The following is a 15,464-nucleotide window of genomic DNA, read 5'->3' as shown; positions in this document are numbered from 1 at the left end:
TTATTTTGTAGCTCTGCAGTTCAGTTCTGTAATACAGTGACTCCTGCTTTTCAAGATGGAGTACCACTGATTCCCACCCAGCTAAAAAGCTGTTTCTGTCGCTTGTGCTCCAAGTGAGCTCCACAAGCTTCCCGGCTTTCACAATCTTGGAGTTTCTCATTGTCTTCAGAGAAGTAGCACTCCTAGCTTCTGGATATGTAATATCTATTTCATAAGGCTGTCAATTAATCACAGTTAACTCACTCCATTAACTAAAAAAATTAATCGCGATTCATCACTGTTTTAATCACACTGTTAAACAATAGAATACCAATTGAAAATTACATATTTTTGGATGTTTTTCTACATTTTCAAATATATTGATTTCAAATACAACACACAATACACACTGTATAGTGCTCACTTTATATTTTTATTACAAATATTTGCACTGTAAAAATAATTAAAAAAGCTATTGTATTTTTCAATTCACCTCATACAAGTACTGTAGCGCAATCTCTTCATCGTGAAAGTGCAATTTAGAAATGTAGATTTTTTTTTACATAACTACAGTCAAAAACAACACAATGTCAAACTTTAGAGAGTACATGTCTGCTCAGTCCTACTTCTTGTTCAGCCAATCGCTAAGACAAACAAGTTTGTTTACATTTTTGAGCGATAATGCTGCCCGCTTCTTATTTACAAAGTCACCTGAAAGTGAGAGCAGGCATTCACATGGCACTTTTGTAGCCGGCATTGTAAGATATTTACATGCCAGATATGCCAAACTTTTGTATGCCCCTTCATGCTTTGGCCACCATTCCAGAGGACATGCTTCCATGCTGATGACTCTCGTTAAAAAATGTGTTAATTAAATTTATGACTGAACTCCTTGGGGGAGAATTGTATGTCCCCTGCTCTGTTTTACCAGCATTCTGCCATATATTTCATGTTATAGCAGTCTCGGATGATGACCCAGCATGTTGTTCGTTTTAAGAACACTTTCACTGCAGATTTGACAAAATGCAAACAATATACCAATGTGAGATTTCTAAAAAGAGTTATAGCACTTGACCCAAGGCTTAAGAATCTGAAGTGCCTTCCAAACTCTGAGAGGGACGAGGTGTGGAGCATGCTTTCAGAAGTCTTAAAAGAGAAACACTCTGATGCAGAAACTACAGAACCCCAAACCACCAAAAAAAGAAAATCAGCCTTCTGTTGGTGGCATCTGACTCAGATGATGAAAATGAACATGTGTTGGTCTGCACTGTTTTCGATTGTTATTGAGCAGAACCTGTCATCAGCATGGACGCATGTCCTCTGGAATGGTGATTGAAGCATGAAGGAACATACGAATCTTTAGCACATCTATATATGACATCTGAATCTAGCACATAAATATCTTGCAACATCAGCTACAGCAGTGCCACGCGAATGCCTGTTGTCACTTTCAGGTGACATTGGAAACAAGAAGCAGGCAGCATTGTCTCCTGCACATGTAAACAAATGTGTTTGTCTGAGCAATTGGCTGAACAAGAAGTGGGACTGAGTGAACTTGTAGGCTCTAAAGTATGACACTGTTTTATTTTTGAATGCAGTTTTTTTGTGCATAATTCTACATTTGTAAGTTCAACTTTCATGATAAAGAGATTGCACTATAGTACTTGTATTAAGTGAATTAAAAATATTATTTCTTATTTTTACAGTGCAAATATTTATAATAAAAAATAAATATAAAGTGAGCATTGTACACTTTGTATTCTGTGTTGTAATTGAAATAAATATATTTGAAAAAGTGGAAAATATCCAAAAATATTTAAATAAATGGTATTCTATTATTGTTTAACAGTGCGATTAATCATGATTAATTTTTTTAATCGCTTGACAGCCCTGCTACTTCACCATTTCTTGGCCAACTATAATTGACCCTATATTAGGACTTCACCAAACAGGATCGTCATGCAGGGTAAATGGGATCATATAGATGACTCTGAAAGGCTCAATGGAGCCTAAGTTGCATCCTGTAATGTCCTAAGGCAGCCATGGCATCAACCCAACTGGCTGACACAATGGCAGTGAAGTTGAAGAATAAGAATTAAGATGCTGCCTTTAGGTAAAGTCAAAAGCCAGTCTGTCTCCCTGTCATAAATATAAAGGGAAGGGTAACAGTCTTTATGTATGCAGTAACATCAAATCCGTTCTGGCTAGAGATACAGAATCACTTACCTGTAAAGGGTTAATCAGTTCAATTAACTTAGTTGGCACCTGACCAGAAGGACCAATGGGGAAAAAAGATACTTTCAAATCTGCGGGGGGACAGGAGGAAGGTTTTGTTTGTGATCTTTGTTTTGTTCCCTCTTGGGACAAAGAGAGAGACCAAGCAGGTAACCCAGCTCCTATTGAAATGATACATCTAAAATTACAGAAATTGTAAGTAATAGCAAGGAAATGCATTAGATTATCTTTTCTTTTAGCTTGTAAATTTTCCCTATGCTAAGAAGGAGGTTTATTCATTTTTGTAACTTTGAAGTTGACCCTAGAGGGGAATCCTCTGTGTTTTAAATCTTTTTATAACTCTAAAATTACCTTCCATCCTGATTTTTACAGAGGTACTTCTTTTATTTTTTCTTTATAATAAAGTTCTTCTTTTAAGAACCTGATTGATTTTACAAAAAGAAAAGGAGTACTTGTGGCACCTTAGAGACTAACAAATTTATTTGAGCATATTTGCTCAAATAAATGTTAGTCTCTAAGGTGCCACAAGTACTCCTTTTCTTTTTGCGAATACAGACTAACACGGCTGCTACTCTGAAACCTGATTGATTTTAGTGTCCTAAACATAAAGGGTCTGATCTGTACTTTTATTAAAGGCAATTGGTTGGTATATTATTCTCAAGCCTCCCCAGGAAAGTGGGTGAAGGGGCTTGGAGGGATATTTTGGGGGGGGGGGGTAGGGCTCCAACTGGCCCCTCCCTGAATATTTGTTTAAATCACTTGGTGGTGGCAGCAATACCATCCAAGGACAAGGAAAGGAGTTTATGCCTTGGGGAAATTTTAACCTAAGCTGGTGGAATATAAGCTTAGGGGGTCTTTTATGTGGGTGCCCACATCTGTACCCCAGGGTGAGGAGGGAACCCTGACACTCCCCATCTAATTGTGACATACAGGGCAGTAACTCACATCCTAGTAGTGTAATGTTTAGAGGAGCTAGGAGGTCAGTTCTGCAGGGGACATGTTCCCAATGGGTGCTGTCAGATCAAGAATGAGAAGTTGTGGAAAATGAGAGGCAGAGTTCTTTTCCACATTGTAGTCATGAAAGAGCACTTGGTACATTCTGTAGGGGTGCCAATTCAGGCCAAATTCCTGTTCAGGCAGTTACACTGTGGAAAAGACCTCATTCCCTTCCTCCTCGTTTTTATTCATAGGCTGGAAGAGAAAGATACGTTTCCTGCTTTTTCAACTCCCAGTTGATTTCTCAACTTTGAATGAATTAGTCCAAATGAAGAAAATATTCCTTCTGTGCCTGCAGACAAGACTACTGCTGTCAATAGCTGGTTTAGCACTTCAGCAAACTCTGGTTCCAGGTGCTTAGCTAGTCACTTCCCCCAGTTCAGTGGTGTGACACTTTGCATTAAGAAATGAGCCAATCAGAGCTCAGTTAGGGAGAAGATATAAAATAGGAGTATGTGACACCTAGGTGGGTTTAGTGGATGATCTTGATGAGATACATGATGTTGTCTCCTGGAATAAGAGGCTAGATCCCAAATCCTGTGATGACTGCCACTCTCTTACGCTCAGTAACACAGTCCCTGGGTCTCCCACACACTCAGGCCCTTAATTATTTATAAAGTTTGACCTGAATAGTTAGAATCAGGAGAAATGAATCTTTCTTTATATAGAAAAGCAGCCTGTAATGTAAAGGTTTTGATAGAGACTCATGGACTCATCATATTTATTTTTTATTTAAAATTTTGAGAGATTATAGTGAGTTTAGGCCTCCCATAGTTTTCATTAAAATCAGATTTAATTTTAAATAGGTTTATTTTTAAAAAGAAAAACTTACTATAATTTAAATAACAAAAATCTGATTTAAATTAGAAAAAAATCTCCCCCCCCCCCCCCAAAATCATCGATTTTTATCCACCCTGCCCAAAGGCTACATGGGGTCACTGAATCAATACCAACTCACAGGGAAGATTCCACCAAGACTAGAACCTAATGTTCCCTAGATGTTCCACATCCAAGTATTGACCCAGCCATACCCTGCCTAGCTTTTATACAAGAAAGAATCAACATAACATGCTCATGGCATCAGGAGGAGCTATCAAGTGGAATTTTTTTGGATGTGCAAAAAAACCCCAAAAACCCTCTTTCACTTAAATGTTGACTGCCAAGGGTCAAAGCCACAACATAATTCCTGGAAAATAAATCCTAGAAAATGGATTGGAATGGAATGAAGTCCCCTTAAATGTAAAATATTTTTGGGCACACTTAATAATATACATAAATTTTATATCCACAGCTAGGAATTTTTTATTATTATTATTAAAATCCCAGCCATCTTACAACCTGTAAGCAAGTGCAGACTCTGTCAGAGCCTGCATTAGCATTACAGGTTTCAGAGTAGTAGCCATGTTAGTCTGTATCCGCAAAAACAAAAGGAGAAATTTGTTAGTCTCTAAGGTACCACAAGTACTCATTTTCTTTTTTGCATTAGGATGATTTGTATTAGTTTTCCTTTGCTATTCAAGAGAGGGAGAGAGGAAATGGTCACAGAAAATTCCAGAGACACACTTTTTCATTTTAGTGTGAAGCATGGGAGAGATATAAAATGATATAATATTTTTGAAGGGAACTGTGTTCCTTTGCCAGCTCTCTTCTAGCAAAATAATAGATTATTTTTTCTGTGGTATTCGATCATGAGTGACAAATACTACTTTTTAAATCAGGAAAGGAAAATACATAATTTATTAACTAAGTTCAGTAATATCTTTATGGCTGCATATAATCTGTGCATTTCTGTATGTTTTGTTTTGAGAGATCACTGAGGTCTGAACTGAACTGCCAGATGCTATAAACCTAGGTTTTTAAAAGTGGAGATTTTGTAGATATATCAAAAAGGCATCCTTATAACTTATGTTTAAGGCACTCAGTCACTATTAAATTAATACCAACATTACCAAAAGCTTCAGATCATTTAGACAACAGGTCTTTTTACTATACTGCACTATAATTCTTAAGAGAAAACATTTTGATTTACGTGGGTCTACACATTAAACTTTTCTAAGATAAATTATGTCAATGTATTTGTATAGGCCTTATCTGAGAGAAAAGCCCCTAACTCATAGATGCTTCATGGGCCTCCCTGGCTATCTATGCAGATTCAGTGGCTGCCTCTGACTGAATGACAGGTTTCAGAGCAGCAGCCATGTTAGTCTGAATTCGCAAAAAGAAAAGGAGTACTTGTGGCACCTTAGCGTAACAAATTTATTTGAGCATAAGCTTTCATGAGCTACAGCTCACTTCATCAAATGCATTCAGTGGAAAATACAGTGCGGAGATTTATATACAAACAGAGAGAACATGAAACAATGGGTGTTACCATACACACTGTAAACAGAGTGATCACTTAAGGTGAGCTATTACCAGCAGGAGAGTGGGGGGGAGGGAACCTTTTGTAGTGATAATCAAGGTGGGCCATTTCCAGCAGTTGACAAGAAAGTCTAAGGAACAGTGCGGGGTGGAGGGGGGGAATAAACATGGGGAAATAGTTTTACTTTGTGTAATGATCCATCCACTCCCAGTCTCTATTCAAGCCTAAGTTAATTGTATCCAGTTTGCAAATTAATTCCAATTCAGCAGTCTTTCATTGGAATCTGTTTTTGAAGATTTTTTGTTGAAGAATTGCAACTTTTAGGTCTGTAATCGAGTGACCAGAGAGATTGAAGTGTTCTCCAACTGGTTTTTGAATGTAATAATTCTTGACGTCTGATTTGTGTCCATTTATTTTTTTACATAGCGATTGTCCAGTTTGACCAATGTACATGGCAGAGGGGCATTGCTGGCACATGATGGCACATATCACATTGGTAGATGTGCAGGTGAACGAGCCTCTGATAGTGTGGCTGATGTGATTAGGCCCTATGATGGTGTCCCCTGAATAGATATGTGGACACAGTTGGCAACGGGCTTTGTTGCAAGGACAGGTTCCTGGCTTAGTGGTTCTGTTGTGTGGTGTGTGGTTGCTGGTGAGTATTTGCTTCAGGTTGGGGGCTGTCTGTAAGCAAGGACTAGCCTGTCTCCCAAGATCTGTGAGAATGATGGGTCATCCTTCAGGATAGGTTGTAGATCCTTGATGATGTGTTGGAGAGGTTTTAGTTGGGGGCTGAAGGTGATCTGTTATTTTCTTTCTTGGGCCTGTCCTGTAGTAGGTGACTTCTGGGTACTCTTCTGGCTCTGTCAATCTCTTTCTTCACTTCAGCAGGTGGGTATTGTAGTTGTAAGAATGCTTGATAGAGATCTTGTAGGTGTTTGTCTCTGTCTGAGGAGTTGGAGCAAATACGGTTGTATCGTAGAGCTTGGCTGTAGTCAATGGATCGTGTGGTGTGGTCTGGATGAAAGCTGGAGGCATATAGGTAGGAATAGCGGTCAGTAGATTTCCGGTATAGGGTAGTGTTTATGTGACCATCGCTTCTTAGCACCGTAGTGTCCAGGAAGTGGATCTCTTGTGTGGACTGGTCCAGGCTGAGGTTGATGGTGGGATGGAAATTGTTGAAATCATGGTGGAATTCCTCAAGGGCTTCTTTTCCATGGATCCAGATGATGAAGATGGCATCAATGTTGTGCAAGTAGAGTAGGGGTATTAGGGGATGAGAACTGAGGAAGCGTTGTTCTAAGTCAACCATAAAAATGTTGGCATACTGTGGGGCCATGCGGGTACCCACAGCAGTGCCGCTGATTTGAAGTTATACATTGTCCCCAAATGTGAAATAGTTATGGGTGAGGATAAAGTCACAAAGTTCAGCCACCAGGTTAGCCGTGACATTATCGGGGATACTGCTCCTGACGGCTTGTAGTCCATCTTTGTGTGGAATGTTGGTGTAGAGGGCTTCTACATCCATAGTGGCTAGGATGGTGTTTTCAGGAAGATCACCGATGGATTGTAGTTTCCTCAGAAAGTCAGTGGTGTCTTGAAGATAGCTGGGAGTGCTGGTAGCGTAGGGCCTGAGGAGGGAGTCTACGTAGCCAGTCAATCGTTCTGTCAGGGTGCAAATGCCTGAGATGATGGGGCGTCCAGGATTTCCCGGTTTATGGAACTTGGGTAGCAGATAAAATACCCCAGGTCGGGGTTTCAGGGGTGTGTCTGTGCGGATTTGTTCTTATGCTTTTTCAGGGAGTTGCTTGAGCAAATGCTGTAGTTTCTTTTGGTAACCCTCAGTGGGATCAGAGGGTAATGGGTTTTAGAAAGTGGTGTTGGAGAGCTGCCTAATAGCCTCTTGTTCATATTCCGACCTATTCATGATGACGACAGCACCTCCTTTGTCAGCCTTTTTGATTATGATGTCAGAGTTGTTTCTGAGGCTGTGGATGGCATTGTGTTCTGCACGGCTGAGGTTATGGGGCAAGTGATGCTGCTTTTCCACAATTTCAGCCTGTGCACATTGGCAGAAGCACTCTATTTAGAAGTCCAGTCTGCTGTTTCGACCTTCAGGAGGAGTCCACCCAGAATCCTTCTTTTTGTAGTCTTGTAGGAAGGTCTCTGTGGGTTAATATGTTGGTCAGAGGTGTGTTGGAAATATTCCTTGAGTCGGAGATGTCAAAAATAGGATTCTAGGTCACTACAGAACTGTCCTTGCAACAAAGCCCGTTGCCAACTCTGTCCACATATCTATTCAGGGGACACCATCATAGGTCCTAATCACATCAGCCACACTATCAGAGGCTCATTCACCTGCGCATCTACCAATGTGATATATGTCATCATCTGCCAGCAATGCCCCTCTGCCATGTACATTGGTCAAACTGGACACTCTCTACGTAAAAGAATAAATGGACACAAATCAGACGTCAAGAATTATAACATTCAAAAACTAGTCGGAGAACACTTCAATCTCTCCGATCACTCGATTACAGACCTGAGGGTGGCTATCCTACAACAAAAAAACTTCAAAAACAGACTCCAATGAGAGACTGCTGAATTGGAATTAATTTGCAAACTGGATACAATTAACTTAGGCTTGAATAGAGACTGGGAATGGATGAGTCATTACACAAAGTGAAACTATTTCCCCATGTTATTTCTCCCCCCCACTCCACCCCCACTGTTCCTCAGATGTTCTTGAAAAGAAAAGGAGTACTTGTGGCACCTTAGAGACTAACAAATTTATTTGAGCATAAGCTTTCGTGAGCTACAGCTCACTTCATCGGATGCATCCGATGAAGTGAGCTGTAGCTCACGAAAGCTTATGCTCAAATAAACTTGTTAGTCTCTAAGATGCCACAAGTACTCCTTTTCTTTTTGCAAATACAGACTAACACGGCTGCTACTCTGAAACGTGTCAGATGTTCTTGTTAACTGCTGGAAATGGCCTACCTTGCTTGTCACCATGAAAAGTTTTCCTCCTTCCCCCCTCTGCTGCTGGTGATGGCTCATCTTAAGTGATCACTCTCCTTACAGTGTGTATGATAAAACCCATTGTTTCATGTTCTCTGTGTGTGTATATAAATCTCCCCACTGTATTTTCCACCAAATGCATCCGATGAAGTGAGCTGTAGCTCACGAAAGCTTATGCTCAAATAAATTTGTTAGTCTCTAAGGTGCCACAAGTACTCCTTTCCTTCTTCGAGTAGAGTCCCTATGGGTGCTCCACTTTAGGTGTCTGTGTGCCCCTGCACCTCTAATCGGAGATTTTTGGTAGCAGTGTACCATTGAGCCTGTGCATGTGCTCTCCCTTCCTGGTGGTCTGCCTGGAGGCTATTTAGCAACCCCCCCCCACACACACACACTTCCTTCTCTACTGCCTTTGGCCTCTGACAGAACGAGCAGTTGTCCCTTCCTTATGTGTCATTAGCATAAGTAGTGTTTGGTTTTGTTACCTTTGTTCTCCCTAAAAGTACTCAAGCTAGTGTTTTGTTTTATTATTTTATTCCTTTGGTTTGAAAAGAAAAGAGAAAAAGGAAAAGAACTTCACTTTCCTTCCTTGTCTGGGGGCATTCCCCCCCTTCCCCAGGCATCTACTGGATTCATAATTATTTTCTTTTTCAGTTGTTAAAAAAAAAAAAAAAGTAAAGACGATGTTCTTCTGCATATTCCTCCCTGCTAGAGGTTGACAACCCCCTGCCCAGGGGCTTGCCTGGCTCTCTCTGCTCCAAGTGGTACCTCTCCTGCCAGGAGTCAGTTCCTGTAATGGCCAGACACTCACTGTGCCTGGGAGCACCTCACAGAAGTGCTTTACCTCCACACCTAAAACTGCAGCCTCACAGGAGCTGGGAGCAGAAGTAAAAATTCCTCCCTATAGAGAAAACATTTTAATCTGCAGGGGACTCCGGTGGGTGTTGACCCCGGATCATCCCTGGAGCCTTCACTTCAGAAGGGGTCAAGTGATGAAGAGGAGGGGAAGGAGAGAGAGAAAAAGAAGAAGCCACCAGCAGACTCCCCCGGAAAGGCTCCTCCACACAGCTGGCTAGCCAGAGGGGTGTTCCCCAGTGCAGCCATCTCGGGCACCTCAGCCAGTGGGACTCCCCAGAGCGGCCACCTTGGTAGGACAATACCAGCAGAGGAACCTCCTGCTGTGAGCTCAGCTTCCGCTCGGGTTGGGCACCGAAGCTCTGGAAGCTGAAAACTGAGAAGGGGCTTTCTGCTGTGAGCTCTGCCCTGCTCTGAGCTCTGCTCTCCCCACTAACAAGGGGCTTCTGTAAGCTCTGTGCTGCTCTGAGCTCTACTCTGGGCAACTACTGCACCCAGAGGGGACAGTTACCATACCATCTCTAGAAGAGCGACACAGAGAAGTCCTGCTGTCAGCTCTGCTTCGGCACTGAGACACCAGAGGCTTCCACCCTCCTGCTCTGAGGCAACGGTACCATCCCCTAAGGAGAGGGGACAGTTACGGTACCATCTCTAAAAGAGCGGCATAGAGAAACCTTTTGGTACCAGATGCAACAAAACTCCCATCTAGGAAGTGTTCTGCACCTTCCCAACCATTGATACCGACTACGGACACTCCTCTGGGGTTCCGGATGAGCCCATGGTAACACAGGTGCTCTGATACTCTGGAGACCTGTGGCCTCAGTACCCAGGGAGAGACAATTACCATACCGTCTCTAAAAAGTGGCACCAACACTAGTTTTTGTACTAGGCAAAACTCTCATTTAGGAAGTGCTCTGCCCAACTATCTGTACTGACAATGTACCACAGTCCCTCCTCTCTGGTACCAAATGAACCCATGGTCCTGCATGAACTCTGGTACCCTGGAGACCCGATGATTGGGGAAGAACCACAATCCCCATTACTTGGTACCAGGACCCCGGTATCAAGCACATCCCGGCACCCAGAATTGCTCTTAGCACTGGACTGTATACTGCCAATACCCAAGGCAGTAGCACCCTTACCCACTGACTAATCTGACACTGTCCAGGAGGAGATCATTCCCTGGCCCCTCAAGGTGGCCCACCACCACACTACAAGGGTCATCCCCAATTCCATCATGCCAACCGCCTGTGCCTACCTTCCTGCCTCTCCCTCCCAAGGCCATATTGTAACTCTTTGGGTATATACACACACATGGCACGACCATCTCAGGGAGAGTCCACCAGATGGTTTGCTACAACCTGGCACCTGAGCAAGGGCAGGAGAGCACCTGAGCCAGGACAGGAGAAAGCTTTTTCAGAACAGGAAAGAAGGGGGAAAGGGGAAAAAAAAACCTGAAGAGGAAGCTACTTCTTGAGCACACTTCTCCTCATCTCTCCCAGATGAGACTGTGCTGCCCACCTCTCATCACTAGGTGAAGATTTAAGAACTTTCTGGATCTTACCAAGAGGGTAGCAGACGAGCTGCAGATTCTCTTATAGGAGGTGGCAGATACGTATCACAGGTTGGTGGAAATTCTGCACACTACCTTCTCATCTAGAACTGTCCTCCCAATTAATGAGCTGATTCTAGATCCTACCAAAATCATCTGGCAGAGCCAGCCTCCCTCGCACTAACCAGCAACAGAGTGTAAACAAAAACAATCATACATCTCTACCCAAAGAGACAGACTTTGTTTACAACATCCGCAACCCAACTCCATTATAGTGGGTGTGGTTAATGCATGAAGCAAGCAACATAATGCCAAATCAACTCCATATGATCAGGCTTCGCAAGATAGCGTATTCATCAACATTATTGTTTAGAGTCATAAATTACCAAAAACTGTCATGGCCAAAACAATTTTGTTAATCTTGGAAAACACAAAAAGAACAGATTCAGACCATTCTTAGAGAAGGTCAGTTAATAGCCAGACCGGTCCTGGAGACACCACTGGATGTAGCTGTTACAGCTGCCTGCCCAGTCTCCATGACAGTGGTACTGAGGTGGGTTGTGGGGCTTTTTTTTTTTTGTTCACTACACCTCTCTAGATTGCCCAAAGAGATACAGACTTCCAATTTGAAGGGCCAAACTCTTTGCAGAGAAGACAGATTTTCTCTCCACATCCTGAAGGAGTCTCAGGCCACACTACACTCCTTAGGAATCTACACTGTGGAACAGAAGAGAAGATATACCTCTCAACCACACCACAGATCACAATCTTCTCAATACTCACCATCGCTGTGCTGTTATTAGCCACAGTGTAAGAGGTCCAGGGCTTAAAAGTGAGAACAGTCTGCACCCCAGTCCATGACCTCTCAAACTGCCTCTTATAAGCACTTTGAGCTGGTGGGGGCCTGAACAATGATACCTTACAGCATCAGCTGCCATCTATACACCTGTCACACCACTCAGAAGTCACCTTACCTTACTTCACAGCAGTTAGGATCAGCTCTAGAGCAAAGAGAGTGATTTCTAGCCCTGAACCTACAGGGTGCCTACTTCCATATCTCAATACAACCATTGTACAGGAGATTTCCTACTGGTTACCTTTGGGGCAGGATCATTATAGGTACAGTCTGCTCCACACAGGGTAGTCTCCAAAGTTCACTTCATTGTAGAGGCATACTAACCCTGGTACAGTGACTGGACTTTATCAGCACCAACCTGATGCAGTACAAGCGAGAGCACTCCTCTTACTACCCACATTCACCTCCCTAATATTCTGGGGAGCTCACCTACACAGCAACACACAAAGGTTATGATGGACTTAATGTGACCTGTTTTGTATAAACTGCCAAGGAGCTGCCAGGTCTCCCTCCCCCTGCAAGACAGCATTCAAACTTTGGAACTGATGCACCCATCACAATGTGCTCATCTCAGCTGTCTGTCTACAAGGGATACAGAATGGAATAACCAACAGTCTCAGTTGGAATTTTCTCACGACAACGAGTGTATACTGAATTCAGAGTGCTTCAAGATATAGCCACCCTTTGGGGAACATTAACTGGCGGTTGCCCTTATCTTCCCAGCAGACAGGGCCCACTTGTATGTCTTTTCCCAGTTTCCTACCCTATCCAAGATTCTGTTGAAAATTCAACAAAACAAAGTGAGAGTTATTGTGATTGCCCCTCTTGACTATGACAAGTCTGGCTCCCTTACCTGATGCAGATGTCAATATGCCCTCCTGTTCCTCTGACGTCAGCCCATTCCTCACCCGCTCTCTCAAAACAATGGGCTGACCCTTCACCCCAACCCATAGAATCATAGAATCATAGAATATCAGGGTTGGAAGGGACCCCAGAAGGTCATCTAGTCCAACCCCCTGCTCAAAGCAGGACCAAGTCCCAGTTAAATCATCCCAGCCAGGGCTTTGTCAAGCCTGACCTTAAAAACCTTAAAAACCATGGGTCCTCCACCTCCAGGCTTGGATCTTTCTTTGTTCCAAGGCTTAGAAGCAGAATGCTCTGACAAGCTGAAACACATTTGCAACACAACCACAAGTTGATCACTCCACATACCTATCTACAAAATGGAAACCACTTTAAGTTTGTACCATTCCAAACAGACAGACCCAACCTCATCTTTCCTCCCTCTGATTTTGCACTACATTTTAAACTCGCACTCAGCTCCCCGGTACATCTCATGGCAAAAATGGCTTCCCACTTGGAGTTTGCTCAACCACTAATGCGTAGACTCTTTAAGGGCATTGGGACTCTCTTCCCCCATGTGACACCACCCGCTCCAGCCTGTGACTTTAATCTAGTTCTCAGGGCTTGGACTAGACCTCCCTCCGAGCCCAGAGCAACTTGTTCTCTCTTACACCTGTCCATGATGACAGCATTTCTAATTGCCATCACCTCAGCTAGGCACATAGGAGAAATAGCGGCCTGATGGCACACCCATCATTCACTGCCTTTGTCTTAAAAATAATAATAATAATAATAATAAACAGCTCTAAGGCCATATCCCAAGTTTCTCCCTACTTTTTCTGCACTTTCCATATGACTCAACAGATCCATCTCCCTGTTTTTTCCCAAAACCACATTGTGACAACTGAGAGACAATTGTGCATATGCTAGATATTAGAAGGACATTAGCATTCTACTTGGACAAGACTAAGGACTTCAGGAAATCCCCTAAACTCTTCCTTTCGTCCACAGAAAGATCCAGAAGCTCTGTGAATCTCCTCAAAGACTATCCAAATGGGTCTCTAGTTGCATTAATCACTTAGCAAGGGCGCAACTTGCTTCCGTCCGTATGCACTCTATGAGATCAGTTCCTACCTCAGTCACATTCCATAGGGATACCCCTATCTCCCCAATCTATATAGCAAACTTTCGCAGAACATTATGCAATCACTGAAGATTTGGCCGTTGACACCATCTTCAACTCCACAGTACTCTCTGTAGTAAAAGACTCCACTCTGAAGTCCCAGCCTCCAGTGGTGGGTACTGCTCCAGAGTCACCTAAAGTGGTGCATCCATAGGGACACTACTCGAAGAAGAAGAGGAAGTTACTCACCTTGTGCAGTAACGATGGTTCTTCGAGATGTGTGTCCCTATGGGTGCTCCACAACCCGCCCTCCTCTCCTCTACTTCAGAGTTCTCTATAGGGCTCTGTGGTAGAGAAGGAAGTGAGGGGGGTTCGCCTGTGCAGTGCTAAATAGCCTCGAGGCAGACCACGAGGGAGGGAGAGCACATGCGCGGGCTCAGTGGGACACTGCTACGAAAAATCTCCAATTAGAAGTGCAGGGGCACACAGACACCTAAAGTGGAGCACCCATAGGGACACACATATCGAAGAACCATCGTTACTGTACAAGGTGAGTAACTTCCTCTTCACACTGTCACTTATCACAGCAAAACTTTTGTCTTTTGGGGGACGAGGGGGGTGGTTTAACACCTCTGAAAGACAAAAGTTTTGTTGTTCAGTTGCCAATATAGATATAGCCCACGTGGTTAAGAGAAACATCAGCATGTGGGCTAGATTCCACTCTATGCCTCTCAACAGAACTGGTTCTCTAGCAAAACAGGCAGAATCTTCTCTGGTTGCATTTCAGCCTATAATGCTTGCTAGGGCTCTGAAATTTGTTGGGCACATACAGACTGTTATCTTTGAGTTACAGTTTGTCCTTCCTGGCTGGTTAAAGCCAATGCAAAGGTGTTGGCACCATTGTTGGGCTGATTTTTAGTGCCTCCATGAGGCGCTATCTTTTCTTAAAGTAATAGTTGGATTCTTGCTTAATAAGCCATCGCTTGGCATGGACAATCTCTCCAAATATTGCTCCATTCTGGATCTCCAGTGGTGGTGAAACAACTCCAGTAAATCTAGAGTTTTCAAGTCTTTTTGACTCCCATCAGTTGCGTTTTAGTCCTCTTATAGTACTGAGTTTTGAGTTTCTGAAGGCAATAGATGAAAGTGCTTGTGAGACAGGGAAACTAATGAGAGAAAATAGTAGATATTATATTAGCCCTCTTAATTAATAAGATATGCTCATGATTAATTTAATAAGAGGGCATGTTTCCACCTGCAGGATATCAGACTGGATCCCCAGCAGCTACTGGATACCCAAAACCAGCAGTTGCTATTTGTGCCTTCTGCTGGCCCCAATTCAGTAACGCAGTTAAGCATGTTCTTAAGTCTCACTGACTCCATTGGCACTTAAACATATGCTTAAAGTTAAGCCCATGCGTAAGCATCCTTCCCGGACAGGGATACTTTCCTGCATCCAGGCCGTTTGTACTTGATAAGAAGGTTGTGCCCTCACCATTGACTTGGTTACTGTGAAATTAGGTTATTGCAATGCACTGTACGTTTTTAACCCCTTTAGAAATTTCAGCTAGTGCAGAATGCGGTGATTCCACTTGTAAAGCAGGAAGTTAAGAGCAAACTTGCATGAGCTATTTTCCCTAAAAGT

General features: G+C 43.0%; 1 protein-coding gene across 2 annotated transcripts in view; it reads left to right on the top strand.

The window, feature by feature from the left end:
* KCNG3 (potassium voltage-gated channel modifier subfamily G member 3) overlaps window positions 1-15,464 on the top strand; it is a 29,439-nt gene that overhangs the window by 12,236 nt on the left and 1,739 nt on the right. The gene's annotated exons all lie outside the window — the stretch shown is intronic.

This window comes from Dermochelys coriacea, chromosome 3, assembly GCF_009764565.3.
Source record: "Dermochelys coriacea isolate rDerCor1 chromosome 3, rDerCor1.pri.v4, whole genome shotgun sequence".
NCBI classification, from domain to species: domain Eukaryota; kingdom Metazoa; phylum Chordata; order Testudines; family Dermochelyidae; genus Dermochelys; species Dermochelys coriacea.
The sequence above is the reverse complement of the archived record's forward strand: the minus strand, read 5'-3'. Positions and strand labels throughout refer to the sequence as shown.